Source organism: Pollicipes pollicipes, unplaced genomic scaffold (assembly GCF_011947565.3).
Source record: "Pollicipes pollicipes isolate AB1234 unplaced genomic scaffold, Ppol_2.1 Scaffold_3447;HRSCAF=4054_pilon_pilon_pilon, whole genome shotgun sequence".
Taxonomy (NCBI): Eukaryota; Metazoa; Arthropoda; class Thecostraca; order Pollicipedomorpha; family Pollicipedidae; genus Pollicipes; species Pollicipes pollicipes.
Window position 1 is genome coordinate 10,868,053 of NW_023596297.1, and position 10,808 is coordinate 10,878,860.

A 10,808-nucleotide genomic window follows, 5' to 3' on the forward strand; every position below is an offset into this window, starting at 1 on the left:
GAGCAGATACCGTTACTGATGTATTGCTGTTTTTGCTTGCTATTCACCAATGAAGGAAGCAAAATGTATATTTATATGATTGCTTGGTACATTCGTCAACATTTTCAGCGCCTTTTTTTATCCACATGAATATATCAGAGCAAAAATAAATAAGGTAAGTGAGCATCACTACCACATTGAAGAGAATTGATCGGCAAATTGCTGTTTTGCCGATCGCAGTTCAATGTTGTCTCTTTGGCGCAACGGTACACCACAGAAACATAGATCTGGAGCCTCCGGAGTCTTGAGTGATAACCAGTGTTAGAGGAGCTAGAGTCAGCCACATAGTTCACTATAAGAGAGGCCACAAAATTGCATATTTCACGTCATGTCTCGGCCACTATCGCTGCCAGGTACCAGTGGGAGGGGCAAGTGGAAACCAAAGTCAATAAAGACATATCCCTCCTCCGAAAGCCATCCCGTCCCATCCCCACAAAGCATGAGGACTGAAAAACTCACTATTTTTTAGGATAATGGAAGGCTCTCACATGGCTCTTGCGCTCTCCAAAGCAGCACGTAAAACAAAATAATTTGGGCAATGAATTGCAAAAAGACACCTTCGGTGCAACATATCCCTAAGCTCGTGGTGATTATTTCAGGTTTTTTTTTGGTAGTTTTCGAAGTGCGTTGAACTCTCAGATCTGGTAGCAAAATGCACTCGTGTAAAATGTGCCACTGCTCAACGGGATCTGCTGCCTGCGGGACGCGCAAATGCGTTCGTTTTACACAGTAAACGCAAAGATTGTAAAGTTCCAAAAATGACAAAATGGCCGGCGAAAATCAGGTTTTTAGTTTGACAACAAAGGGTTACAGCGATACGAAATCAGCACATTTTCGACTTGGCAAAGAACGGGAAATGACACCCACGACAATATGGGTCAATGCGTGCGGTGGTGCACGTAAGGTCGTGCTAAATCCCCAGATTTCGGGGTGCTAGGGCCAGAATTGATCTCAGATCTCAGCAGTCCGTCTGTGTGACGCTACGAACTCCACGCAGTAGGTGTATGCACTGTCTACAGATGGCCTCGCAGCCCAAAACTATCTGGCCGTCGGTGACGCCAGTAATCGATCGGTAAGCCAGCGATGCTCTTTTTTGAAACTGATCTCGAATGCAGCACGCTGTCGCATAAACAGAGTAGAGATTAAGTACGGTAAATACGCTCTTATGTGCCAGGGCTGCCCATCCTACACTCACAGTGTGCCCGGCATATCCGTCTGCCGGTTGATTGCCAGCTCTTTCTCCGGACAAAAAGAAAGACACTTCCAGCACATTCACTTTCACTTTTTGTTTGCACTTAGCCAGTATAGTGGTATTTTCCACCAATTCGGACCAAAGTAGTGTCCTTCCATGACCTGGTGTCACATACCGCTTTGGCGCACCGTCCTGGAAGTACATCGTCATCTCTTGAGTACGGTCGTGGTACGGCCGACATACATATGTGGTACATACATACGACATACGAGTGTGGTCGACGCGCGCAATTGTCAATGGGCCGTTAGAACCCGCAGATAACGTTGGTCATTTTCAGTGGTGAGCCATTCGTGGATATGTTGCTCTGCATACTAAGGTTTCATATGCTAGGACTTTTTTGTAAGTTGTCAGCTTGCTGTTGTCTGCGCGAAGCGGGAAGCGGCGTGATGTTGCTGGGAAGTAGTTTATGGACATCATAACGCGAGTAGCTTTTTCCTCATCCCTGTATGTAGCTGACATATTGTTTTGGTAATACGGTTTTTAATGTCAGTTCTTGCCAGTTACACAAGTTAGACTAGTTGTTCTTGACCAGGATGTGTCTAATACCGTCGAACTATCGGTCATGAACGGTCATGCCGCGTCTGAATGCCTGTTGTGTGTATGATCGGATCACGCTTTGTTATATTGATCTGGACACTCACTACGACCACTGAGGCAATTTTTATTTCCTGTGAGTTTTCGAAATGTTGAAGTTACATATTTTCTGCATGACGCATCAACAGCTACGTCTAAAAACGGAATTGTGTGGCCAAACGATGGCTCTGCTGTGTATTTTAGAGCTGAGGTTTCTTCAAGGATTGAACATTGGCAGAGAAGCTGCTGCTCGCTGGGAATATACTGACGAACACGTCGTCAATATATCGACAGTATGTGCACGGTTTCGTTTCCGTACCGCCGATAGCTCGTCACTTGATGTGCGCCATAATGAGCTCTTAAAAGGGCGTGTCTTTAGTGCAGATGTGCAAACATTTTTTGGTCCTCCAGAAAAGAACTCCAGGTAAGTACACCGCTGAAATGGACACGTGTGAGTAAACGTACTAAGGCATTATTTTAACGCTTTCGGAAATCGGTGCGTTCATGAATAGTGATGAGGCGTGAAGGTATATTGATATACCCTTCTGCAAACTGGAGCGCCCGAAATCCGGGAGGAATCTGGTTTTGTGGATAGGTTACGCCAGCCTTACCGGTTCAGCCTCCCCACAACCGACTGCAAGTGATACCCCTGCCTTTCGTATGACATATTTTCCAAACAAAAGCGACATTCGTGGGTACGAGTGCTAAGAAGCATTCACGCACCCCAACACATGACCCTTTTCATTCATTTTGACGCTCGGACGATACCGAGGTTGGGACGCTTGTCAAGTGACTGTAACGCGGCTCTTAAGTATTGATAATCACTCAGATTTATTCACAAATCGATATCAGGGGCTATCAGGCGCGTTTAATTCATCAAGCACAGTATCATCTCTATTTAATACGCGTATCATGATGCACCCATATATATATATATATATATATATATATATATATATATATATATATATATATATATAATCACGAGGGTATTCGTAGGGTTTCGCGTAACGTTGATATGTGTTGGTTGTGGTAGCACATATACAGATACTTGACTAATATGAGCGTTAAGAAACAAGGTCATGTTGCTCCTACACTTTGACAATGTAGCGCCGGCAACGACCCTCGGCCGCCGGTTCCGTTCGACCCTCGTCGTTATCGCCATCGTATACTACATGTTCAGCGTCAGACCCTCGTGGGGTGCGCATGCACCGGCTTTAGCAGGCCTCAGGGCAGCTTGAGTGCACGCAGTTGCGTTGGATCAGTTGACTGGTAGGCTGCACGAGTGCAGTTATCGTGTGGGGCAATACAGATCAGGGTAATGGACCACAACATCTGTAGTGCCGGGCCAGCTGGTCACAAAATATGGCTCAAAGTGTTTTTGGAGCTTGCGTCCATTGGATTTGGATTTGCCCTCCGTGCTGTTGCACAAGGAAATTACGCAAAATACCTCCTCATTCCTTGGTACAGCCATTGGTGTCCACAGGCTGCTGCAAATTGTGTGGTGGTGGCCAAACATGTCCACGATTGTGTGGTGACGTTGAGCAGAATAAAAAACTCGACCGTCATCGTGACATCGCAAACAAAGGCGTCCATCGCGCTTGATGAAGCTCTGGTTATCAGCGATTTTGTCTGGCATTATACCCATTTTCAGCAGGATGCCACTTAGGGGATGTACTTGGATGAATTCCAGTACACGGTTAGCACACTCATAGCCTTGGTGAAAATGGAATGACGCAACACAAAACTATTGCATGCTATGGGATTGTAACAAATACAATGCAGTAATTTTGCACGTGTTTATCAAATATTTGGCCAGATACGAATGAATTATTATCCCTATCCTCCCTTCTCCCTAAGGATGTCACTAGGTCCTAGCTGTCGGGTAAAACTAGGTCAAACAAGGTCAAACCGAAGATCAGTGCCTGAAATGCTCTCAGATCTCTTCCCGCTGGGAGGAGATCTAATGCGTCTTGTTGCATCAAGTTACATAACGTCGTCCAACGCTCCGTTATCGTGTCATATCAAACGATTCCCTAGCGAATGCGTTTGCTGACAGTAATGGTCAGGCTTGGCCCTGCCGTAGGTCAGCGACCTTTCGAGGCATGTCTAATGTTTATATGAAAAGATCGGCTAGTCAGTTGCTGACAGGCAAGCAAAGTCTGGCGCGACTATGCCAATCACCGTTACGAAATTATTCTGTAAAGCCCCCGGGTGGTGGGGGCAAATTGACCCCTAACCGAACGCATGTTTACGTCGCTCATCGTCTTCACACATATTTTGAAACATGCGCTGGGTGAGTTTTCTTTACATGTCATGTCAAAACAGCATGTGACGGTATTTGGGGGTGATGAAACCAGCCGCGGTCCGAAAGAGCCTGAGGCGGAGCCATCAACAACGCGTTCGAGTCCCATGCCATTGGGTAGGCAGATGTCCCATGTAGGTGGCGTGCGAATGCCAAAATGAGTGAAAAGTGCCCTGTTCTCAACCATGGGTAGCCCATTTAGGCATACATACACTCGGATATTATTGCTGTTCAGGGAGACCAACGTGTGAAAGGTGTTGTTTGCTGTACGGCCTGCGATATGGATAACTTCTGCACGTACATTAGCGTTTGCGAGCATATGCGTTTACGGCCATCGATGATATCAACTGCCGTACGTGCATTAGCAGCTACACACATGAGATGTTTGCAAAAGTGTCGCAATGAGATATTAGATGGAAAACAATGTGATGTCCGTTATAGAATGTATTATGGTCGAACCAGTCATTGATATAATAAATTAACACCAACTATGGACTGGTATCAGCAGTTACAAGTGCAAGAAATCATAACATCAAAGATAAATCATTACACAGGAGCAGCTCGGCGTCTCAAACCGTCAAAACGCTCACGAGCAATAACACTCGACCTTGCACCAATCGCGCGGCGACGTCGGGAAGCACGTCTGACGTCGGCCTATAACGTCAGCCAGGCGTCAGCCAATCGGAATGGAGGCTCGGTCGCGGTACCGTTCCGCTGAACCCGGCGGACAGCGTCGACACGCTAGCTGTACCCAGCTGTGGTCGTCACACGACGGAATGGGATCTGGCATCCGCTTGCACGTCACTGGATTGCGGCGCTGCCTATCAAACATCGGGCACTTCCGTCCTTCCCACGAGCTGACTCAGGGTGTAGTCGCACACATCTTTCGCACCGCGCGCCCTCGACCACACAACGCTGCATAATTGCTCCTCGACTATTTGTACAACCTCACCAACTGGTATGCCGCCGAAGGCGGCAAAGTCTCCGAAACACAGAGAATCACAGACGGCCCAGGGCGGCCTCACGCGGCCGCCACATGGCCAGTACGAAGCACCACCACCCTCGATGACGTCACTGGTAGCGCGGCGCCCGGGGCGCTACACGGTCCACTTTTTGAGCGCCGACACGCCCAGCTTGAGCCAGCTGTCGCGCGTCACCATCGCCTGCTGGAAGCCGTCGGAGCCGGCCAACACGCAGGCGCCCAGGTACGCGGCGTGGTACCGGTACGGAGATGCATGCACCTGCGGTACAGGGTACAGGTCAGCTGGACCCGGCAGGGCGGAGGGCTCGTGTCAACTGGGTTAGTCAACTGGACATGCTATGCGGCCTGGGAAGGCTGTCAGCCAGGGGAAGAAACCAGGTCGGCAGCATCAAACATCACCGGCTTAAGAACGCAGAACTGACGCTGCAAGTGCTATTTCGAAACGGGCAGAAGAGCGTATTTATGTCAGCAAAGCGTTCTAACTCACGACGTAAAACAAAAACTTCCAGCACGATGACATCAACATCCATGTCATGTGCGTCGCTGGCATGCAACAGGTCGCAAGCCTACGCCAACTCGGTATAGTAGACCTATAATAACAATATTGATGTCTCATGCCAGCGTGTGAGCAGTCCGAGTTCAGTTCTGTGATCCAGAGTACGGCACATGGACTGGGCCAAGATGAGACTACAGACTTACTCGAAGCGTCACCGGCGGCTAGCCTAGGAGCGAAACTGGAGGACTGGCGCCGGATGTGACAGACATTTAACCCCGGATGTGACGTGGAACGGACGTCAAGTCCGGGATGTGACGCGGGACGGACGTCCCAGCCCGGCTGAAGACGGACATCTGACCCGAGATGTGACACGGGACTAGCGCCTAGCCCATGCAGCGAGCGTACCACCGACGACATCGCCAACATCTAGCCCACGGTCATCGGACGGCCCTCTGAGCCCGGATGTGACATCTGCCGGTCGCGGGATGTGGCCGATGACTGACCTTGGGCGTGACTGAGGGTGGCGTCAGCTTGTCCATCTCGGCCTGCAGCCGCTCGGCGAAGCCGGGCAGCAGCGTCACACCGCCGGCCAGGTAAATGGAGCGCACCATCTCCTTGCGGATGTCCACACTGCACTCCTGAGGGCCGCAGCGGAAGCAGTTGGCTCAGCTCGCACGGAGCCAGACCATAACCATGCGGATTGCACTCCAGTGCCAGGAGCATCTACACAGCAACACTCCAACCGCGCCGACTGTTAAACGTTAAAGACCGACCGCGCCGACTGTTGAACGTTAAAGACCGACTGCGCCGACTGTTAAACGTTAAAGACCGACTGCGCCGACTGTTAAACGTTGAAGACCGACTGCGCCGACTGTTAAACGTTTAAACGGCGATCGTCGTGGATATCGCATTTACAGAGCCTTTGCTCTGTGAAAACTAAAGAAGTAAAACCATCAACACACATTTCAAAGAAGGAATTCCCGCCGAATTTTCCAAGCATATGCAGGTCGCTGCCTGGCATATGCTGGAAATTATATATATATATATATATATATATATATATATATATATATATATGTACGCCAGCATATGCACATGCTGGCGGACCACGCACCGGAACGACAGCCGACTTACGCACCTGCACGGCCTTGTGGACGAGCTTGTGGACGCCCTTGTTGTCCAGGCCCCAAGCCTCGGGCGTGAAGAGCCCCTCGGCAGGCCTGGAACCGGCCGCTGTCGAGCGTGATCCGCCTGCAAAGCAGCAGTCAGCGCTCACGCACCCGCCGCCGTCGGCGAAATAGCCGTCCCCAGCCCGGCTAACACCAGGTTTGTCGGAGCACGGGATGGTGACAACAGCAGAAGAGGCGCGACCGGAAGGTGGTTCCGGCAGCTTAGTACACGTGGATGATGCCAGCTATGCGGTGAGTAATCCAAATCGACATGGGAGAACTTCCTGCGGCATAAGCAGCACATACCGACCAGAGCTTCCCCAATTCAGCGACAGCGCCTTGGCTCCGCGCACGTCTCACATAGCAACCAGATCCGACAGATCGCACCGGATTCCACAAGCTTAGCCGCACTAGACCGGCTGGGCCTCGCGGGGGCGCCGTCGAGCCGAGCGGCCGGCACCCACCTCCAGGACACGCTGTCACCGAGGAACTCCTTGACCGAAACGGACTTCTCGAGGCTAGCCGGGTCGGCCTGGAAGCGCTGCAGGTCGGCGGCGTACCGCTCGGACACGAAGCAGAGCCGCTCCATGGCCAGCCGTACCACCAGCGACTCGACCTCGGTCACCAGCGAGTAGTGCTTCTGCAGCAGGAAGTGGCGCAGGTGGTCCTGGATCCGCACGCCGCCGTACGGCACGCGCGACACGCCGCCCTCCACGATGTACCCTGCCGCAGAGAGCGTGGCGTTCAGTGGCCGGAGACCGGCGAGGACACGGTGTGACGCGGGACCAATGCTACCGAGCCGGGGCACTGCAATGTAAAGGCGAGCAGACCACTCAGACAAACACTTTTCGTAACGTGATATGCGAGGAGTATAGATAACATCATAGAACATGCGATAAACACGAATATATCACGGGGGCAAATATCATACATTGCATGTGGATGCATAACGAGCTGGTCATTGTCAAAGTATCGCTAGTACAGCTGCGTTGAGGTACGGAAAATGCAGCGCCAGCTCACGCTGATTAAAATGGACTGTTGCGTAGATGAACAGTTGTCCCAGGCCCGCCTCTAAGACACCTCCGATGTGCCGTTCTCAGAGGACCGCGGCGCTCGCGCCTCCTCCCCACCCGCCGAGGGCCGCAGCGCTCGGGCCGCCTCCCCGTCCGCCGCTCACCGTCGATGACGGGCACGACATCCATGCGGTCGCCGACGTCGACGACCACGCCACTCGTGGCGTTGTACGACCACATGGCCAGGATGCTCTGGTGCGTCAGGTTGACGCCCTGCGCGCCGAACTTGTCGAAGAGCAGGCGCAGGATCTCGCCCAGCGTGGCCGTGTTGAAGCTGCGCGGCAGGCTCAGCTGGACGCTGTAGTCGGCCGGGCTGACGCGCAGCTCGCGGAACGTCAGCTGCAGCAGGCCGGCCAGCGCCGGCACGTCCACGGAGTACTTGGTGATCTTGCTGGACGGCCGCAGCGGGAAGGAGAGCACGCCGGTGGCGCGCACCTCGGGCCGCAGCGCCGCCGCGCCGAACGTCAGTTGACGGCCCTCGCGTGACGTCACCATCACCGCCGGGAAGAACAGCTGCGGCAGTGCGGCTGTGGACACGGAGGCGCCGGTGAGAGGGCGCTGCGGGCGCTACCAGCGACCAACGTTCCAGCTACGCGGCACGCCGACGTTGGCGGTGAGACGTTCTACATGCCAGTCTAGCGACAACTGCACATGCTTCCAGCCTGTCTGTCAGGCGTTTGAAACGTCAGCAGCGGTCTAATTCACGCCTCGTATTTGAACAGGGGTGCCGGCAGTGTAGTTGTTTGCGCGTCTGCGTCAACCACTGCGTGTGTGGGAAACCAGAGATACGGGGTTCGATTCCCCGCGGTGCCCGCCCTTTCTGCAAGGTGAGAGACAGGGCGACGCCATAAAGCCTGAGCAGCTGAGTGCGTCGTAAAGCCCCAGTGACACACGTTGTATCTGAATAGCACAACAAAAAACTGGCTTCAACGCGACAAACCCCACCCACCCCCGCCCCGTCCCCGGCGCGCCACAGCGCCACTCCCTGTGCGCTCTCCGTCCTCCGGTGACAGCTCGCACTCACGCTGATCGTGCAGCACGCCGGCGCGAAATGACGAGCTGCCCAGGTCGATGACCACGCAGCGGCGCGCCGGCGCCACGCTGGCCGGCACTGCCACCGGCTGCACGTAGGTGGCGTTGTAGTCTCGACCGTGTGTGAGAGGAGCTCGGCGCGTCCAGCGCTCCGCCTCCTGCCGGCTGCTGCAGCGCACCACCACGTAGCGGCCCTTTCTGCGGGCGACGGGCGGCGGGCGCCGGCGGTGAGGGGCGGCTCACACGGCAGAAGCAGGACTGAGAGGCGGCGGCCGGGGCAGTCAGATTGAGGACGAGCGGCAGCGGCCGGGGCAGTCGGATGAGGACGAACGGCAGCGGCCGGGGCAGTCGGATGGGGACGAGCAGAAGCGGCCGGGCAGTCGGATGAGGACGAGCGGCAGCGGCCGGGGGCAGTCGGATGAGGACGAGCGGCAGCGGCCGGGCAGTCGGATGAGGACGAGCGGCAGCGGCCGGGGCAGTCGGATGAGGACGAGAGGCGGCGGCCGGGCAGTCGGATGGAGGACGAGAGGCGGCGGCCGAGGCAGTCGGATGAGGACGACGGCCAGCGGCCGGGGCAGTCGGATGAGGACGAGTGGCAAGCGGCCGGGGCAGTCGGATGAGGACGAGTGGCAGCGGCCGGGGCAGTCGGATGAGGACGAGTGGCAGCGTTGGAGCGAATGCTCGCAAGGGGAGGCAGTCAGGGCACAGATGTAGTTTCCCATTCAGCTGGCGGGAGTGGGAGGCTCTGACCTACTCCTCCAAGTTGGGCTCTAGCTACCCCTCCCAACTTTGAAAAGAACGGTGGACCGAGTCTCGGTAGAAAACTCATTGGTTGGTGCATTGGGGCGTACATTAAGTCATCTTCACTGTTCGGCCCCTCCACTCATTTCGTAAAACCACACCGCTGAGTTAAGGGCTGGGAGATCCCAACCAGCAGCCCCCCGGGGATATGCTAAGTTTGTGACCATGCGCAACGAAACATGAATTGAAGCAAACAAGTTAAACACTACCGTTGAGCATTGGCTAATTTGAGCTTTGTTACATACTTCGCCCAAAAAATACAAGCAACTCAGATCTGCAAAGCAAAACATTGTCCTTGCGCCGTCGCGAGAGGCGTTTCACTCACCCCATCAATCCAGCCCCAGCATGGGGACCGTTTGAGGCACCTTCCACCAGACGAAGAAGAAACAGATGGAGGATTAGAGCGATGGACATCGTTAACACGCGTGTGTCGCGTCAAGGACAGGGCGTAGCCTCGGCTGTTATTGTGGTAGCCATTCCCAATCCTTACATGCACGCTAACCCAAATATAATTGGTTCAAGAAGTGTGCGCGCCCAAAAGTGTTCGCATGTGCCTCCCAGAGGTCATTTAGACAGTGGAAAGGCACGGCACCTCGTCAGCCTGGCTACGCCCCGCACATTAAATCAGATTTATGTGTGGAAACGACCTCGCTCATATTTAAGAAAACGACAGACAGTTGTAAGCGGTGCGATTAGCAATGTCAATGGGACAGACAACCAAAGCCAAACACCAGGTTCATCGGGAACGTCAACAACCTTCACACCGCGTCAAAGAGTCACTGACATACATTTCATCCACCGGGTTAATTGATGTCACACAAAATAAAGTTACGTACATGCAAGGCTCGCCTCGAACGCATTCAGGGCATGCCCTTTTATAAATCGCCGTTGTCCCGTTATTCTGCGTGCGCGAGTGTACGGACCTAAAAAATGCATGTCAGCGCCGATCGGGCGTGTGAACCACCCGGTAGAAAACAACGCAACCATCTGAAACTGATCTCTGGTTGTTACACAAACCATGCTCTCAATCCGCATTCCTTGATTCCAACCGGCGGCGTCGAGTCCCTCCAGCACCATCCCCATCAT

General features: G+C 53.6%; 1 pseudogene; it reads right to left on the reverse strand.

Annotated features, from left to right (window-relative positions):
• Positions 1-5,021: 5,021 nt before the first annotated feature.
• On the reverse strand, positions 5,022-10,052 carry LOC119091625 (actin-like; annotated as a pseudogene).
• Between the last annotated feature and the right edge of the window lie 756 nt (positions 10,053-10,808).